Genomic DNA, 20,751 nt, shown 5'->3' on the forward strand with positions numbered 1-20,751 from the left:
CTACAATTCAGTAATTGCACTACTGGGTATTCACCCAAAAAAGACAAAAACACTAATTCAAAGGAATATATGCACCCCATGTTTATTGTAGCATTATTTACAATAACCATTTTATAAAAGCAGCTCAAGCGTCTATCAATAGATGAATGGATAAAGAAGTGGTAGTCTATATGTATGTGTATACATATATGCACACACACATACATACACATATATAATGGAATGCTATTCAGCCTAACAGAGAATGAAATCTTATTATTTGCAACAACATGGATGGAGCTAGAGAATATAATGCTAAGCAAAATAAGTCAGTCAGAGGAAGACAAATATCCTATGATTTCACTCATATGTGTAATTTAAGAAACAAAAGTGAGTAAAGGGGAAGAGAGAGCAAATCAAGAAACAGACTCTCAACTATAGAGAACAAACTAATGGTTACCAGAGTGGAGAAAGGTGGATGGGAGGAAGGGTGAAATAGGTGATGGTGATTAAAGACTACACTTAACCATGATGAGCATTGACCAATGTATAGAATTTTTGAATCTCTCAATTGCATACTTGAAACTAATATAACACTGTATGTTAACTGTACTGGAGTTAAAAACTTAATACAGAAAACAAAAACAAAAGAATATATATAAAAAAAGAATTTTGAGATCTGGACATCTAAGTTCAGAAGCTAATAGACCACCTCAAAATTCCAACCCCAAATGATCTTCTCCAAGACATATTATAATAAAACTGTTTAAAACCAAAGGCAAAGAGAATTTTAAAAGCAGCAAGAGAAACAAGGTCACAGACAAGGGAATCCATAAGGCTATCTGTGGCTTGCTCTGCAGGACCTTACAAATTAGAAGAGAATGCGATTACAAATTCAAAGGACTGAAAGACAAAAACTGCCTGCCAGAAATATTTTACCCAGAAAAGTTGTCCCTCAGAAACAAAGGAGATATAAGGATTTTCCCAAGCAAACAAAAGCTGAAAGAGTTCGTCACCCATAGATCTTCCTTACAAGAAATGCTGAAAGGAGTTCTTCAGGTTGAAATGAAAGGACATTAATTAGTGACATAATAGTATAAAACATAATGGAAAGATAAGTATATAGTCATTCAGATATGCTGTTGAATCTAAAGATGTTTCATGAAAGCATCATGGTAACTACAAAGCAAATGCTTACAGTACATATACAAAGAATAAAGAAAAAAGAAATCATACCACTACAGAAAATCATCAATTCACAAAGGAAACTACATACAGTCAGAAAACAACTAATAAAATGGCATTGGTAAGTCCTTGTCAGTGAATAATTATTTTAAATATGTAAATGGATTAAGTTATCAAATCAAAAGTCAGAGAGTGGCTGAATTTTTAAAAAGACCCACCTATATGCTCCCTACAAGTGAAAAACACTATAGATCACATGGAATTAACAGACATTATAGGTCACATGGGATTAACAGACAATAGAACATTCTACATCCAATGGCAGCAGAATACATATACTTCTCAAATGAATATAGACCATTCTTCAGAATAGATCATATATTAGGTCATAAATTAATCTTGGCAAACTTAAGATTAGAATCATAGCAAGCAGGGCACCTGGGTGGCTCAGTGGTTGAGCATCTGCCTTTGGCTCAGGTCCCCAATCCCAGGATCCTGGAATCAAATCTTGCATCAGACTTCCCAGAGGGAAATTGCTTCTCCCTCTGCCTATGTCTCTGCCTCTATGTGTCTCTCACGAATAAATAAATAAAATATTTACCAAAAAATCATAGCAAGTATTTTTCAGACCACTTTGGCATGATACTAGAAATCAGGAACAAGAGGAAAACTAATGTAGGAATTAAACAGCACACTTCTGAACAACCCCATTGGGTCAAAGAAGAAATTAAAAGAGAAATTGGAAAGTTGAGACAAATGAAAACAAAGCATACTAAAACGTATAGGACACTCCAAAGCAGTGCCAGAGGGAAAGTTTATAATGATAAACACCTAAATTAAGAAAAAAAGAAAAACATTGAATAAACAATTTAATTTTGTACCTCAAATATTAGAAAAAGATGAATAAATTAATCCCAAAGTTATCAGAAAAAAAAGAAATAACAAAGATCAGAGAGAAATAAATAACATAGAGACCAGAAAAACAATGGAAAATATCAATGAAACTAAGCTCGCTTTTCAAAAAAGATAAACAGAACTTTAGCTAGAGAAACAAAGAAAGAAGGCTCCAATAAATGAAATCACTAATGAAAGATGAGACATTATAATTGATACCACAAAAATACAATTATTAAGACATAGTATGACCAATTATATACCAATAAATTAGATAACCTAGAAAAACATGGACAAATTTCTAGAAACATACAATCTACCAAGACTGAATCATAAAAATACAGAAAATTTGTTAAGACCATTACAAAATAAGGGAATTGATTTAGTAATCAAAACTCTCCCAACAAATGGTTTCAGTAGTAAATTCTATCAAATGTTTGAAGAAAATTAATGTCAATCCCTCTCAAACTCCAAAAAATAGAGACAGAATTTGTTTTATAAGGCCAACATTATCCTAAAGCCAGATAAGGACACTACAAGAAGAGAAAACTATAGGCCAATATCCCTGATGAATATAGATGTAAAAATCCTAAAAAAAAAAAAAAAAAAAACCACTAGCAAACTGAATAGCACAATAAAAAGTTTACATACCATGGTCAAGTAGAATTGATCCCAGAGATGCAAGATTAGTTCAACATACATAAATAAATAAATGGATATGAATGTATGAATAAAATCCACACATAAAAAGCCCACAGCTAATATACTCAATGGTGAAAACTTGAAAGTTTTAACTCTAAGATCAGGAACAAGGCAAAGGTACTCACACTTTCACCACATCACTGATGAATGGATAAAGAAAATGTGAGATAGATATAGATATATGTGAGATATATAAATGAGACATATATATGATATATATATATATTTAGATAGACATATGTGAATATTATTCAGGACATTATTCAGGACATTAAGTAAAATAATTCAGAAAAAGAAAGATAATTACCGTATGATCATTTACATGTGGAATCTAAAAATGTCAGAATCATATTAACAGAGTGGTTGGCGGGGTGGTTCTGTGGGGAAGATAGGGAAATGTTAGTCAAGTACAGACTTCCAGTTATCAGATGAATAAGTCTGGGAACCTAATGAGCAGCATGGTGACTGTAGTTAACAATACTACATCATATATTTAAAAGTTGCTAAGAGAGTAGATCTTTAATGTTTGTTCTCACCACTCACCACAAAAACAAAAACAAAAAGGCAATTATCTGAGGTGATGATGTGCTAACTTACCTTATCGTGGTAAATATTTTGCACTATATACATATATCATCACATTGCACACCTTAAATTTACACAATCTTAAATATCAATTATATCTCAATGAAGCTGGGGAGAAATTTAATTAAAGACAAGTAATAATGACACCATTAATTTAGTTATACCTAAATTTTCCACATTTCCAGATTATTGCTAATGTGATCCTCATTTATAGGACCTTACCTCTTTATAAGGTAAGTAAATTTACTTAATAAGTAAATTTATCATTATCCCAACTGAATGGATTAGAAAACTAAAACACAAATAAATTAGGTAATTTTCTTTAATCAAGGCAACTAATATGTAATAGAATCAGGACCAGAATCAATGACTTATGACTCCCAGAATCACATTATATAATTTATAGTTAATTCTTTGGTTAAAAAAAGTACCTAGTTTGTGAATTCATACTTTTAAATCATAATTTCTTGATCAAAATCATAATCATAAATCAGGACATATTTTCCAAACTTCAAACAATAGTACAAAAAGAACAGATATGTATCAAGAGAGAAAGGTACATGCCCTTTCACACACCCTGAATGCTGTGGAAATACATAAGTTTCCTTGTATAATATTAAATATTCTTCATAGTACATGAATCTTTAAAATGTTCTGTGATTTCAAATATGTTTCAATAAAATAAAAAACTATTAATCTTGATATGACAAACTAGGGATGGTAGAAAGGGAGGAGGGCGGGGGGTGGGAGTGAATGGGTGACGGGCACTGGGGGTTATTCTGTATGTTGGTAAATTGAACACCAATAAAAAATAAATTTTAAAAAAAATCTTGATATGTTTCAGGTGTATGACATTTAAAATGATTTTGCTGATGTAGTCATGATCTGTAGAGAGTACCTTTACTGGGAAATCAATGAAATACCATTAACATTATAATGAAAAGTGTTTGATATAGACAGGTAAAGTAAATTTTAAGCCTTTGTAGAGGGAACACTGGTTCTGTATATACTTTCAGGTAAATGTGATTTATTAACCATTAAAGCACATTAAATGCTTTAGGAATAAGTACCCAATAAAGATCTTTCAAAATGTCTCCGAAACAGCTCAAATTGTGTATTACAAGATTCTTTATTTCCCTGATGGGAAACGAACTAGGGGTGGTAGAAGGGGAGGAGGGCGGGGGGTGGGAGTGAATGGGTGACGGGCACTGGGGGTTATTCTGTATGTTAGTAAATTGAACACCAATAAAAAATAAATTTAAAAAAAATAAAATAAATAAATAAATAAATAAAAACAAGATTCTTTAGCTGTATTTAGCAATTACTCTTTAGAATGAAGGGAAAGCAAATACTTCCAACAATCTACTAGGCTGGAGAGAAAAATAAAGAAAATTAGTCATTAACATCAGAGCTTTCTACAAACAAAACACATGCATTGAAAGTCATCTCATAGGATGTCATCTGGGTAGCCATCTCTTATTCACATCCCCTTGCATTTTTGTGAGAACAGAAATAGTATCTTTACAATTTTGTTTCACTCATTTATGTGCAAATTAGCTGGCAGCATTTTTACTCACAATTTAATTCCATGTCTCCAAATTTAAAAGTTACCAAAACAATAATTATGCCATGTTATTTGTAATTGGCTTGTGTATTTCATGTAAAATGCTATTCATAATTGTGATGGGCCATAAAGATTACCTAAATTAACTGGACTATGTCTAGGGAAGAAAAGAAATCTAAACTACCCATATTACAAATTATTTATATTCTTGAATATTTCCAGGGGAATGTTCTCTAGAACTAGTGATAATAGTTATCGTTTTCTGACCAGTATAAGGTGACATGCATAATGCTAGGCACTAAACTGGGTGTTTTATTTTTATCATCTCAACCTTATAATAATCCTGCAGGATAGATATTCCTCCGTGTTACAGATGAGAAAGCTGAGAAACAAAAATCCAAGACTGTAGAGAAAGCAAATAGCAGATCAGAATTCCAACCAACATTATTCCAACCAACAAAGGCTTGCTACTCAACCAGTCCTTCCCTACATTTACTTCATTCAGTATATCCTCAGTCTCTGAGTATCAGTTTTAAAGTTCCCATATGACTTGGAAGTTTTTAATCCACCCTTCCTAAGATTACAAGTTAATTACTCACCAGTTACATTATCTTTCTTCACTTGTTATGTCAAACATTGTGTCTGGACAAGCAATTTATCTATTCATTCAACAAATGTTTATTTTTTGTCCACTGGGACCTTCTCTGATCAATCAGCAATACACCAAGTCATTAATTCCATCCACATTCAGATAATTTTACTATAAACAAAATTAAACGGGGTTTCACAATTACAATTTTAGAAAGGAAAAGAATTAGCTAAGTGCACATCAAGTTTAGCCCAGAGTCTATTTGTTGCAACCAGCCCCCCAAATTATATAGATCTCCCCTCTCACCTGTTACTTAAGGAGTTAAATATATGTATCCTCCAAAACCTCCCTTTCCCATTCTTATTAAGATAGATTCTGGAGAAGAATATGAATATGAAGGTGAAGTTGTAACTTACATTACTCCTCATAACTATGGAGTTAATAATAATCAGTTAGCCTTTGGACTACATTTGTCAAAATCCCTTTCCTGGGAATGACAACTGTTTACCATCAAGGGTAGCTACAAGTTTCATAACTGGTCCATGCATGAAGCTCTTGATCCACAGAAGTGTGAGTGGAGACTAATGAGGACAGTGATAGAAAAAGTAAATTTGGGGCTAATGATCAGCTAAGGGGGATGGACTAATTTTCCACCCCATAGGACTGTCTTGGGATGCTTTCCTTAAAAAAAAGAAAGAAAAGAAAAAAAGAAAAGAAAGAAAAAAAAGAAAAGGAAAGGAAAAAAAAAGAAAAGAAAAGAAAGGAAAAAAGAAAAGAAAAGAAAAGAAAAAAAAGAAAAGAAAAGAAAAAGAAAAGAAAAGAAAAGAAAAGAAAAGGAGGGGAGGGGCACCTGGGTGGCTCAGATGGTTAAGCATCTGGCTTTGGCTCAAGCTGTGATCTCAGGGTCCTGGGATTGAGCCCCAAGTCAGGCTCCCTACTAGGGCGGAAGTCTGTTGCTCCTTCTCCATCTGCCCCTTCCTTCTATTCATGCTCTCTCTCTCTCCTACTGTCCCTCACTCTCTCTCAAATAAATAAAAAAATTTTAAATAAACAAATAATTTTTTAAAAAATTTTTAAAAGGAGGGGAATTCTAGGAGTTATCCATAGCAGGGATAGTTCAGGAAGAGGTAAAGGAGCAGAGACAACTTAGGATGCTGTTGCAAAAATCTCAGCAATGAATAACAAGAACTGAACTAAATTTGTGGGGCTGGCAACTCAAGAGAATTGTGGAATTGGAGACATCCCAGGGAAATAATCAACAAGATTCATTCACAAATTCATTCATAGATATTCATTAAGAACTACTAAATGCCAGGCATTACACTAGAAGCTGGAGATGTTGAGTAAGGTAGATATTGTCCTTCAACACAAAATTCACATTCCAGCAAGGGAATACATAGGTGTATCAATAAGCAAATAAATAAGATATTTACAAATTGTGAAGAAAACAAACAAGATACTGCAAGAACATTGGGGAGGGGCAGTAAGACGGCCAGGGCAATGAATAGTTTGAGGAGAGAAACACAAAGAGGGGCAGCTGGGTGGCTCAGTGGTTGAGCATCTGTCTTTGGCCTAGGTCGTGATCCCAGGGTCCTGGAATGGAGTTCTCATCAGAATCCCTGCGGGGAGCCTGCTTCTCCCTCTGCCTATGTCTCTGCCTCTCTCTGTGTGTCTCTCGTGAACAAATAAATAAAATCTTAAAAAAATTAAAAAAAAGGAAAGAATCAAAAATTCCACTGAGGATTCAAAACCTGGATGACTGAAAAAAGGGCAGCATCATTAAGAGAAACTAGTGTGAGCTGATTTGATGGAGGACACAACCAAGGAGAATGCTTTAACATTAGATGTGTTAAGTTGAAGATACTTAATTGTACAAATGTTCAATTAGAAATGTTGGCCTGAGTTTAGAGAAGAGTCAGGGCTTTGGATACAAATTTGAAAGCTGTGGATGCAAATATGGGTGTCAAACAAGTATTTAAAAAAACATTAAGCAGGATCCCTGGGTGGCGCAGCAGTTTAGCGCCTGCCTTTGGCCCAGGGCGCGATCCTGGAGACCCGGGATCGAATCCCACGTCGGGCTCCCGGTGCATGGAGCCTGCTTCTCCCTCTGCCTGTGTCTCTGCCTCTCTCTCTCTCTCTCTCTGTGACTATCATAAATTAAAAAAAAAAAAAAAAACATTAAAGCTAGATTTTTTTCATCAAGCAGGAAAGTAGACAGGGAGAAAGAGTCCATGAATAGAACATTAAAGAATGTGCATTTTTGTGTCATAAGAGTAAAAGGAAGCCAGTGAAAGATGAAGAAGCCATAAGTAAGAGGAAGAGGGGGATAATTGAGATAGTTCTCTGCCACATACTGAGAGAAAGGGTATCAGAACATCAACAGTTGTATATTTCCGCAGAGTTCAAGGGCAATGAGATAGGAAAATTATTTTGGATTTGATGTTAGAAGCCTTTCAAGGACTATTAAGAAAGCATTTTCAGTGTAATTATCGGTGGTCTTAGTTCAAAGATGGGAATCATGCAGTAAACCCAAACTCTAGATTTTCTGGAACAGTCCCAATTTCAAGTTATTCTGTCTTGTTGTAAACCAGGCATTTTCATTTTCAATTTGAAATTATGGTAACATTGTGGTAAAGAAATGGCAACAATGCAGTTAAAGTTTTCAAGATGCTGGTCAATGAAAGGAAGGTGAATAGTAAGTACTGACAATCAGAAAGAATCAGGAGAAGGTGTTTTAGGAGTAGGGAAGCCCCCGACACATTTGTAAGCAGGAGGAAAGTGAGTAGCTAGTGAAGCAGGAAACTAAGATTTGACAAACAAAATGACGATTATTGACAGCACTAAATTTCAGAAGAAGCCAGAAGTTGGAATCAATAGCACAGATGCATGGAAAAAGGTGATTTAATTCTTTTAAGTAGTAGCAGGTAAAAGAATAAAGTATTAGGTGATAGATGTGTTAATTAACTTGGAGTAACATTTTCACAATGCATATGTATATCATATCATCACATTGTACACTTTTAACATCTTACCATTTTATTAATCCATTATACCTCAATAAATCAGGGTGGAGGGGAAGAATAGATAAAGATGAAGTCATTTTCAAGAAAAAAGGAGTGAGGAAGAGTTAATGATGCTGGAATATAAGGCCACTAAAATATAAGCTCCAGGAGATCAGGATTATTTGATCATTCTGTTTAACTGGCTTTCAATAAATATCAGCAGAATAAATTCTGAGCTCTCATACCTACATGGTAAAGAAGGAGGCATCTTGAACTCCTAAAGGTAAGGACTTGGCAGAAGCTTAGAGGGATTTGGAAAAATTCTGTAGTATGACACACTAAGTCAGAATGAGATGGATAAAATAATGGCCACTAATGGCACCCAACTGAAGTCATAGCAACAATAATCTGCTCTTCACCTCTTCTACAATTTATTCAAGAGTCAGTAAGGTCTTCTCTGGACAGAAACCAAGTGGGGAAAAATTAGAGAGGAAGATAAACCATGAGAGACTCCTAACTCTGGGAAACAAAGAGTTGCAGAAGGGGAAGGTAGGAGGATGGGGTAACTGGGTGAGAGGCACTAAGGAGGGCACTTGATGGGATGAGCACTGGGTATTATACTATATGTTGGCAAATTGAATTTAAATAAAGTATTTTTATTTATTTTTTTAATAATAAATTTTGTATTGGTGTTCAATTTGCCAACATACAGAATAACACCCAGTGCTCATCCCATCAAGTGCCCCCCTCAGTGCCCATCACCCAGTCACTCCCACTCCCCGCCCTCCTCCCCTTCCACCACCCCTAGTTCATTTCCCAGAGTTAGGAGTCTTTATGTTCTGTCTCCCTTTCTGATATTTCTTACCCATTTCTTCTCCCTTCCCTTCTATTCCCTTTCACTATTATTTATATTACCCAAATGAATGAGAACATATAATGTTTGAACAATCTATCTAAAGCAGCAGGTCCTTCTTTTTTTTAAATTTTGTTTATTTATTCATGAGACACAGAGAGAGAGAGAGAGGTAGAGACATAGGCAGAGGGAGGAGCCATGCAGGAGCCCGAAGTGGGACTCGATCCCAGGACCCTGGGATTATGCCCTGCGTCAAAGGCAGACACTCAACCACTGAGCCACCCAGGCGTCCTTCTTCACCCATCTCTACCTGTTATACTAGTTCCCTGCTTTATTCTTCTCCTTAGTATTTATACTCCCTGTTGTGTTATATTTTACTTTACAGTCTTATTTATCATATATCTCCTTCCACCAAAATGTAAGCGAGGGCAGGGATTTTTGTCTGTTTACTCATACTCTCTCTCTCTAGCACCTAGAACAAAACATATTGAATGAATGACTGCCCATGTATGAGACAGAGCCATTGGAATTGAATGACTTTCTTCACTGACAGTGAGTTGTTGGGGGCGTGAGAGGAAGCAGAAAAAGAAATAAATGATGGAAATATTCCAGAATGAATTGTGATGGAAATTCAAAGGGAAGAGGGGTTCTAGAATGCTAACAATTAGTGAAAAGTGAGGTAATTGGGATCAGGGAGGTAAAATGATGAACCACAAGGTAATCACCATCATGCTGATGGTAGCTCCAGATACCCTCCCTTTTAAGATGACCTCAAAGACAGCTTAGAGAGAAGTAGGGCATCAAGCTACATGATCCATGTTAAAAAACAAACAAACAAAAACGATGCTGCTTGGCACAGAGTTAAGTAACAAGTAATGGTTAGTGCTATTTTTTATATTTTCACAATGCTTTGGTCCAGAGCCACCAAAGGCTAATACAAATTCATCATTCCAGAGTCCACATCACACAACCATCTAGTTAGAGGGATGAGCCTTCAGATGATAGGAAAATTCTCATCTCCTCACTACTTAGGACATCTCAAGCAAAAAATACACTTCCACTTGAAAAATCCGGATTTCCCAGGCTTGTCAAGATATAACTGTCACCCACCTAACTTCTCCAGAGCTACATCATCCTAGTCCACACATACATACAGGTATCCCTTTACAGGATCATTCACATTTATCCACAGCTTCAAAATTATTTAATAAACCTAGACTGGGTTCACACCTTACATCAGGCCTGAGACATGCAGAGTCCTGTAAGGAACACTGCTGTGCCCTTCTATACCACACCACTGTCGACACGTTCAGATAACAGCCAACTCCAACCCAAAGACACAGTTGGCCCATTTAGCCTTTCTCCATATTATGTTTGTATTATTGAATTATTAGCCTATAATGAAACCATGCTCTTTTGCCTCTATAGATTACCTCACAGCAGGGAGGGGGAGTTAGGAATAGATCATTTTTCCAGTTTGAAGGTCATTTTAAGTACCAAGCTAACAACCTATCTCTGTGTGAATGGATTTCAGACACATTTCAGTGCATATATCGTCACTATCATCCTAGTCCTCTGGAATGTTAGAGTGGATGTATGGGAGAGTTTCTGCAGCTGGGAATGCCAAGCATCAGGAAAGCTAAATCATTTGCCCAAGGTCATATAACTTATAAATGCTGAGACTCTACTCTGACCCCAAAGCCAATATCACTACCCAGGTTTAAAACAGATGAATTCATCAGTGTTTTCCATTTCTGAATGTGAGGAAAGTGATGACAGCAAAACAAGCTCTCAAAAAGAAATTATATACTTTTCCTTTAAAACTCCAAGAGAAACCTGGATTAAATATTTGATATTCCTCATTCAAATTTAGAAATGCCTTATTTGTTAGTTAAAAGAAAAGATATTTCTGTACCAAATACTTTTGGCCAGGAGTTCATTAAATCTCCTTAATGGAAGGACCATGTTTTCAACAAATTTTTAAGAAAAAATATTAATTGATCATGCAGAAGTTTAAATCTGCTCTTGTACATGTTTTCAAGCTCTGCTGTGTGTTAGAAAGGAAGCTACAAAATGGTTATTAAAGGTTGTTTTCTGTCACACAGACACATGGCCATGTTTCTTCATTCCCCAGATATGACAAATCTGGATCTATACAAATGGAAATGACAATAGAGAAAGGGAAGGACATCTTGATGTAGAAACTGCCCTCTATTCTATCTGAGAACTTTGTCATAAAAATGTAAAACTTGTCATCATCATTTATTAGCCGTTGATAATGCGCAGGATAGTAGGCATTGCAAAGATGTTGTAAAAATGTGAAAATACGTTCTTCTCAAAAAAAAAAAAAAAGAGAGACCAAAAGGAAACAGAAATAAAAATATATAGGAATAGATGTATACAATTCCATTCATGCAGGATTTCTCTAATCTCATAGGTAACAATTTTATGAACTATTGTTGAATGGCAGATTTCTCCCTGTGTACCTATCCGGTGCTGCATAACAGATTACCCCCAAACGTAATGACTTAAAGCAACAAACATTTATTTTCTCAGGTTTGTGGATCAGGAATTCAGATGCACCTTAGTTGGATGGCTCTGACTTGGGGTCTTTCACAAAGATGCAAAAAAAGACACCAGCAATGGCTGCAGTCAGCAGAAGGCTTGAGTGGAGCCAGAGGACTTGCCCCCAAGCTCATCCACGTGCTAGCTGGCAGGAGCCTGAGTTCACAAGGGCTGTGAACTCCACAGAGCTGCCTGCCTATTCAAGACTTGGCAGCTGCCTTTCTCCAGGATGAGCAAACAGGGCCAGTGAGCCAGAGAAAGAGAAAGGAAAAAGCCACAATGTCTTTAATGGTATCGCCTCACAAGTTACACCCAACAGTTCTGTAGGGTTGATTTATTAGAAGTGAGTCACTGAGTGCAGCCCACACTCCGGGGGAGAGAATTTGGCTCCACATTCTGAAGAGAAGAATATCAAATAATCTGTGGGCATCTTTTGAAACCACACCCCTAACGCTCACGTTTTTCCTGCCCCTCCCCCCGTCCTTCCCAGACTCTTGCGAATGTTGCACTTCTAGGACCAGTATTAACCACAATTATATATAAATGCATTTATTTCAGGGGCGCCCAGGTGGCTCAGATGGTTAAGCATCTACCTTCGGCTCAGATCATGATCCCAGGGTCCTGTGATTGAGCCCCGCCTTGGGCTCCCTGCTCAGCAGGAAGCCTGCTTTTCCCTCTCCTTCTGCCCCCCACTCTGGCTTGTGCTCACTCTCTCTTGCTCTCTCTCTCTCAAATAATTAAATAAAATCTTAATAGGTAAATAAATGCATTTATTTCAGTATTCACTTGTGCCAGGTGCCATCCTACATACATAAATAAATGAAACCAAAAACGTCCCCACCCCTTAAGAACCTAGTAGAAGGAGTCCAACAGTAAACTGATAGATGCATGATATGGTGGTGATATAAATGCCACATTTAAAAGATATAATAAAGCAGGCCAGGAATTAGAGAGTTATGAGTACTTAAATAGTGAAAATGCTCTATATCAACATATCGTACATTTAGTGCATATACTGTTTCTCAACCTTGAGAATCGAGTGACCTCAATCTGCAAAAACCATTTTCTTTGTCCTTGACCACAGCTTTTGTTTCCCCCTAACATTTATGCAAGATTTGCTTCTGTGTTCTTTCTCCCAGCTTTGCCAAGACTCTACGGTATATGCCAAGTCTTAAAAAATAGCCAGAAATTCTCTCTCAGCTCCTCCTCAAAGAGTCATTTCTTCTTTCCTTTGTTGCTGGCTCTCCTCCATGAAAACTTGGCCTGTAATGCCTCCCCTTCTGGAAAACCATAGGCCGTACAGGAACTAGTGTCTGCTCTCCACCTGAGCTTCATCAATAACCAAACCCTCTCGACTACCAGGAATGGGGAAACCGTTCTTTCTGTTGGGAGAAGCCATCCTGGCTGTCATTGTCTCACTATCAGTTTATCCATCTTGGCCCAGGATCCACCTTCTCGTTGCTAGATCTTCAAAGTTTCTCCTTTGGAGGCAGGATTCCAACACCTCTCTAAACAATGTACAATAACAGGTTTCTCTACACAGAAATCTCCCTAGACACCAAATAACACAGAAGAATTTTAAATCACATAACTTTGAGGTATTATGTTATTACCGATTTCTTGTACTTACCACCATTTGGACTTCTAACAACTCTTGTATTTGGTAAACTATAAGCTTAGAAAAGATTCAAATTGGGAGGAGACTAGTTATTTGCAATTAGAAATTTTAAACATTATGCTACAACTGAAAATTTAGTTAAAAAAATAAAGACCTAAAAGACCAAACCCTCTTGCCTATGTTTTATTTATTCATTTATTTATTTTCCCCCATCCCATCTGTGCCCTTGGCATTTATTTCTATTTAATATATCCAAGTGGTGGGATACCGATATGATATATTTAGAAAACCAACAAGGTCTCTTTTTTATCTGCCATATTACTCCAGATGGAAATACCCATTGGCATATCACATAAGCCTTCTTGGTTACCTTCTGTTCATAGTTGCTGTGCCAGTGAGGAATATGAAAATTGGAACTTTCCACCAAGGGCAGACAATATAATTGAATTAGAGTGTTCCAAATTTTCTGAGTGGCACTGGGTTGTGTTTTGCTTCTTTCTTTCTATCTTGCTTGCTTGCTTGCTTTCCCTCTTCCTTCCTTCTTTTTCTTCCTTCTCTCTCTCTCTCTCTCTCTCTCTCTCTCTCATTCTTCCTTTCTTTTTCTTTCTTGTTACTCTGGCCTGAATCTGCCATACTAATGTCTCCACAATTAAAAAGTACTTGATATAGGGATCCCTGGGTGGCGCAGCGGTTTGGCGCCTGCCTTTGGCCCAGGGCGCGATCCTGGAGACCCGGGATCGAATCCCACGTCGGGCTCCCGGTGCATGGAAGCCTGCTTCTCCCTCTGCCTGTGTCTCTGCCTCTCTCTCTCTCTCTCTCTCTCTGTGTGACTATCATAAATTAAAAAAAAAAAAAGTACTTGATATACATCTTGTGGTATAAAAAAAAAAAGAGGTTCATTTTCTAGAATCTTCATCAGTTTCTTCTTTTGCCATCTCTTTTCTCATTAAGTATATCCTAATCTTATAACCTGTTGTACTAGACTAGTTATAAAGGCTATTACTTTGCTTAAAATAACACAGTATCCAGTAGATGCTAGGAATAAAACCATAAATTTATAGGGACACCATGTCCTAGTTTAACCCCTGACCAAGGAAATAGAGTAATGGAACCATCACAGGGATTCCCAAACACCCCTACCCACAGCTCTCTCACAAGCCTGTCCAATGGCACCTAACCACACAATACACAAAAAGGAAAATTCAAGAATGGCTCAGTCAAGCTCTCATTTTGAAGAGTATGCCTTAGTCAGTTCAGACTGCTACAATAAGTTACCACAGATTGGGAACTTAAACAACAAAAAAAACTTGTTTCTCCTAGTTCTAGAGACAGGGAAGTCTGAGATCAGACACCAGCCTGGTCAGGTTCTGATGAGAGCTCTCTGCCTGGCTTGCAGCTGGCTGCCATCCTGCTATGTCCTCTTTTGGCAGACAGAGTGTCAGAAAACAAGCTCTCTAATGTCTCTTCTTATGAGGATACTAATCCCATGAGGGGGTGCTCCACCCTCATAACCTTTCACCTCCTAAAAGCTTATCTATAAATACTATCACATTTGTAATTAGGGTTTCAACATATGAATGTGGGGAGCACACAAAATTTCAGTCCATAAAAACATCCCTGAAATGAATTAAAAATATTGTACCAACTATCTTCATTTCCACATATAATTCCTTGTGTTAACAATGAAATGGAAATTGGCCTTACTTCCGTCAAAATAATGACCTTACATGAAATTTTTTCATAAAATTAATTTTTAAAAAAGACACTTGTCAGCAGTACCAGCTGACCTCTATTGAGTATTTTTGCAGCATACGTATACATCCCCAGTACAACTACATGCTATACCAGCAACTATCAACTGAGAGTTACTTAGGATCATTGCTCTCAATCAGCTGAAACTTTGAGCAAACACTCAATGGCATAGCACAGTTTCCTGGAAACACATCACTCGTTTTATTTTCGAAGTTCTAAACATTTTAATATGTCTCCCAAAACATTGTCTTGTTCGAAAAATTACCAAAAATATCTGCAAAGTAAAAAAAAAAAAAAAAAAAAAAAAAAGAATTACAGAAAAAAAAACACTTTTTAACACCAAATCCAGAAAAAGTATTCATTTTTAAACATTTTCAATTATCGTAATATTTTTAAAATTATTAATGTGGTTTTTCTTCTGCCTTTTTGAGTACGTGACCATCACTTTAATGGACATTTGACTAAGGACAGAGAAGGGTTTTATTTTTCATTGAAAAAATGCAAAGAGAAAGAATAAAATAATATCTAGCTTCTCATGCAAAATAAGACTATACAGCTGATTAAATCAGGCCTACCCAGGATAATCTTTTGATTTACTCAAAATCAACTGATTTGAGACTTTGATTCTATCTATAAAATCCTATCACCTTTGCCATATAATGTAACGTTAGCCATGGATGTGACATCCCATCACCTTTGCTATATTCTGTTGATTTTAGGCAATTTATAGGTCTCACCCCAACAAAAGGGGATCGCATAAAGATGTGAACACTGGATTTAATGGGGTCACCCTAGGGTGTGTTCTTCACACCAGGAAAACTAATGTGGAACTCCCTCTACCCAGCAGAGGGAAAAAGCAAACTGTGAGTCATGTGAGGCAGACAGCAAGCAGGGTAATGATGGTGGCCATCACCCCAGAGACCATGGGAGCCACTGAAACCCCCACCAGACTTTGTCACTCCTTCCTCTCCCCTGATACCCAGAAACAATCAAAAAAGAGATAAAGAATGGAAAAGGGACTCAAAATCTGAGATATTGACCATTTCACCTCTAATAATTGAGCTTGAACTAAATAAATTATGTAAATCATGAGGGCAAAGACAGCTGAAAATCAGTTAGTTAATTTCTTCATTGTTAAGGACTAGATGACTAAGAGACAAAATAAAGGCACACACTTTAGTCAGAGAGATGTGTAATGAAACTGGTTGCACACATTTTTATAAAAATTTTGCTAAGCCCATGTAAGTCATCTCTGTCCTGGTGAATATGGATAATGCTATCCACTTATAAATGTTGGAACACTGCAAAATAAGACCATTTTAAATAAATTTAAATGTCGTGTAATGCTCAGTACAAACAACCCTTTTATTTTGAACTGAAAGAGCAAGGTATAAAATTTTTGCTAAGAGGAAGTCAGCTTCTGCTAAAAGTCAGTTTTTCCCATCACCACTAAAAACATGTTGAATAATAAAAATGTCCATTTAAATTGTTGTCAAAGGATAAGCCAGGCCAGCACCTACACGTGTCTCAAGCTGGCCTTTCACCACTGCACATGGGTGCATCTTACAACAGAAGTACTTATCAGTCGTTTATTGGAATTTAGAATACATTTTACATTAACTACCATTTTAACTGTTTGTTATATGCTAGACACAATGCATAGTGTTTTGTATATATAATCTCAGCAAATCATTAAAACACTATGAGGAACATATAATTATACCCATTTTAGATGTAAGAAAATGGAGTCATTGAAAGATTAAGTAATTTGTCCAAGGTCACACAAAGAGCAAGTGGTCCTACAGGAATTGAAACTCAGAACCACAAGATTCCAAAGGCCATTCTTTAAATCTTCGTACTCTAGCTGTCAGACTGGTCTACAAAAGCCTAGTCAACTCAGAATGTGGCTGAATACAATCTTGTCATTGTACCTATTGCTTTCTTTCAGAAATGGTACGATAGGAAAATGTATTCCAAGTTTCATCTTGGGGCAGGAACCCTCCACGCCCTTCTGCAGCCCTGGAGAGGGTAAGGGCAGAGTCTCTCCCAGCCCATCATGGTTTCCTACCTCCAGGACAGGAAGAGGACTCCATCAGCTCCAAGTCTGTGCTGGCTGCTTTCATGAGCTGAGGCAGAGTTAGTGATGGACACTTTCAGGGCTCTGAGTGGGCAAGCCTGGGAGCCCACAGACTCCTGCCACATTCAAGCCCCGGGTTACTCCTCAGACTGGGACAGTCCCCTGTCGCCCTCTTACTTTCCTTCTCAGACCCCAGGCCTCTCTCCTCCCTTCCCGCTGCCACTACTTGTCGCTTCCAATCAAGACTTTCCTTTCCTCTAACCTTCTGGAAAACAGAAGCTGTTCTCACACCCTCCCAATTTTAGCCCTCTTATCAGAGAAGAAGCAAATCAGAAGCCCCCCATTCATCCTGCCCTTCCCATAAGATGTGGGAGCTCATATTTGCATGCAATTTTCAGTGACCAGACTGAGAGATTCAGGTGAAAAGGAGGTGACTATAACCAGTTGCTATGACAACAGAAAGATATAGAATGGCACAGCAATTCATAGGACAAGCTTTTAAAATTACATAAATTTGAAGTATTACAAGAAACCATTGAAAACTACATGTATAAAAATGACTGGCCAATTGAAAGAATTAAGTATGTCACACAAATAAACCACCTTGAATTAATCAGGCAATTAAAGGTACACATACAATTTTCATCCTCAAGAGACTATAAGAAAGAGGGAGAATTACAATTCTGGTGCCTCTGTAAAGTTACCTGTCAATCAGACTGATCCAGCTGCTTTCATGTTAAAATTTTCCACGTCTATCACAACTCTAAGAATTAAGTCACAGCGAAATTACAAGGCTAACATCACGAAACAGAAGTGCTTGCCTTCAGCGTTTAACACTTGACGATTCTCCCCCTTAAAACTTTCTCTCCCTTGATTTCCTAACACTGCACTCATTTACAACCTTCTCTGCTCTCAGATTGACCCTCTCCTTCTCCTGGTTTCTCCTAGGTTTTGTAGCCAGGTCTTATCCCTCTGAATCTATCATGTATCCTCAATTATTATCTTTTATCTGATGACTCCCAAATCCACACTTCCACTCCCAAAATCTGTCCAGAGATACAGACCCAAATGCATGAAGAAGTCTCCTAATGGCATCTCAAAATCAGCACTTTTATTATTCAGCCTTAAAGATTGTTTCCCTAGTGAGACTAATGGCACCAGTATCTTCCAGAAATTCAGGCAAAACATCTTTTTAGTCACTGTCTCCTCCTTCTCTCTTCTATCCAGGCACTAAGCCGTACTAACTCTACCTCTGTAGTAGCTACTAAGCCTCTCTGTTCCAGTAGAATCAATCTGAACACCACCCAGTCTGCACACTACTTCTCATCCAAACTGTAGGCTTTCCTTATTTCAGTGTTTCCCAAATACTCCTGATTGTGAGAATCATGAGGGCTTGGGGTTGTTTTGCTTTGCAGGGATTTGTTTGTTTGTTTGTTTGTTTTGTAAATAACAGTTTCTAGGCCTTGCCCATGACCTACTAAGTCAGAATCTACCACAGAGGGGCTTGAGAACTTATACTTTCCTAAGTATTCCAAGATGATTCCTCTAATCACACAAATCCAGTTTACTCATTACTACTGACTGAATTCACTGAATTCACAGCCCCTGACCAAAACTTCCTATGGCTCCCATCGCTGGTAAAAGTAAGTCCAAATTCCTGCCTTAACACTTACGGCTTTCCTCGATCTAGTCCACACACATCCTTCCACTCATCTTTCCCATTATGGCTTCTCACGTACTTCATGCCCAATCCACACTCTGTCATGGCAGAACTTTTTCTGCATTTTTCCATCATAGTGTGTTTTGTCACATAGTTCACTCACTTTGAACTACCCTATACCCATCTGTCTTGGTGTTCAAATCCCAGCCATTCTTCAAAGCTCATCTTGGTTTTGTTTCTGCCCTTTTTCTGTAGCCTCCCCATAGCAAGCAGATACATTCACCACTGTGCTGTTGTACGGCCTGTGTGTGTGTGTGTGCGCGTGCGTGTGTGTGTGTGTGTGTGTGTGTGCTGGCCCCTCTATAAGATGAACTTCCTGAGAAAGATGACTATGCTATTATTCATCCTTGTATTCCCAGAGTGCTAGCAGTAAGCAGCACTCAATTCGTGCTCAAATGTTTGGAAAAGTAAATAAATGAAACAACAACCATCAGAACTGATTACTTGGGGCAAATTGGTCTGGCCATTATTGTCCCTATTCACCTACATGGATCACATTATTATCACATCACTGCCTGAATGCCCTACTTTTTCTTCCTTTTTACTCACTAAGTCCCACAATCTTTAAGACACCAGCTCTCAAGCACTTGGGTGGCTCAGTGGTTGAGTGTCTGCCTTTGGCCCAGGTTGTGATCCTGGAGTCCTGGGATCGAGTCCTATATCAGGTTCCCCATGGGGATCCTGCTTCTCCCTCTGCCTATGCCTCTGCCTCTCTCTCTCTGCATGTATCTCTCATGAATAAAGAAATAAAATCTTAAAAAAAAAAAAAAACCACTGGCTCGCAAATTATGGGCTAGTGGCCAGTGGCCCATAATTTGCATCAGAATGAACTGGGTTGTTTTTAAAAGGCAAATTCCCAAGTTACTACCCCCAGACCTGAATTACAATCTTTGGGAGAAGGAGCCAAAAGATCCGCATTTCTGACTAATACCACCAAGTAATTCTTTTGCACAGAAATATTGAGAACATGTTTTTAAACCTGACTCAAGCCCTACTCCTCCCAGAAAACCCAACAATTTGATATTTTATTATGGGCTCGATGCTATGCTGCTCCTTATGACTTTGTTTACTATGGCTTATGATTTTATTTCATTTTGTTGGCAATCAAGTGATTACAATCTGTGTGAGTTGTGGATACTAAACAACAGTATAGAGAAAATGTCATATAAAACATATACTGATTAATAGTAAAGAATGGGTCCTTGGAACCTGTGCAACCTCCTCCGTTCATATCCTAAGTGTATACTTACTAGTTACATGACCTTGGGCGAGTTTAGGGATCTACTTCCCATCTCTGAAATGGAATCATGATGCTACCTATATCATAGGGCTATTGTAAGGATTACATGGGACACTTCATGGAAGCTATGAATACCCCAAGAAGTGTTAGTCATTATTACTACTGCATGATCAACACTGTCTAAAAAGCCCTTTAATTCTACCTGGGCAAATAGGGCACAAAACTAAAAAAGACTAACCATCAATTCTTTTAGGACTCTTTGTCTTTTCTGTCTTCCTCTCAGTCTACAGCTATCTTATACATGGAATAATGGACAAAACAACTGTTAGACACAGAAGAGAGAGCCCCAAATTTAGAAGGATCCACGACTGAAACATCATACACAACTCTGATATTCAAAGCCTTATTCCATCCAGGAAGCACAAT

The 20,751-nt window shown here is 37.5% G+C and overlaps 1 long non-coding RNA gene across 1 annotated transcript in view; it reads right to left on the minus strand.

Annotated features, from left to right (window-relative positions):
* Positions 1-20,751, minus strand: part of LOC140639910 (uncharacterized) — a 537,530-nt gene that overhangs the window by 430,503 nt on the left and 86,276 nt on the right. The window lies entirely within an intron of this gene.

The sequence above is a fragment of the Canis lupus genome, chromosome 9, assembly GCF_048164855.1.
Source record: "Canis lupus baileyi chromosome 9, mCanLup2.hap1, whole genome shotgun sequence".
Lineage (NCBI taxonomy): Eukaryota > Metazoa > Chordata > Mammalia > Carnivora > Canidae > Canis > Canis lupus.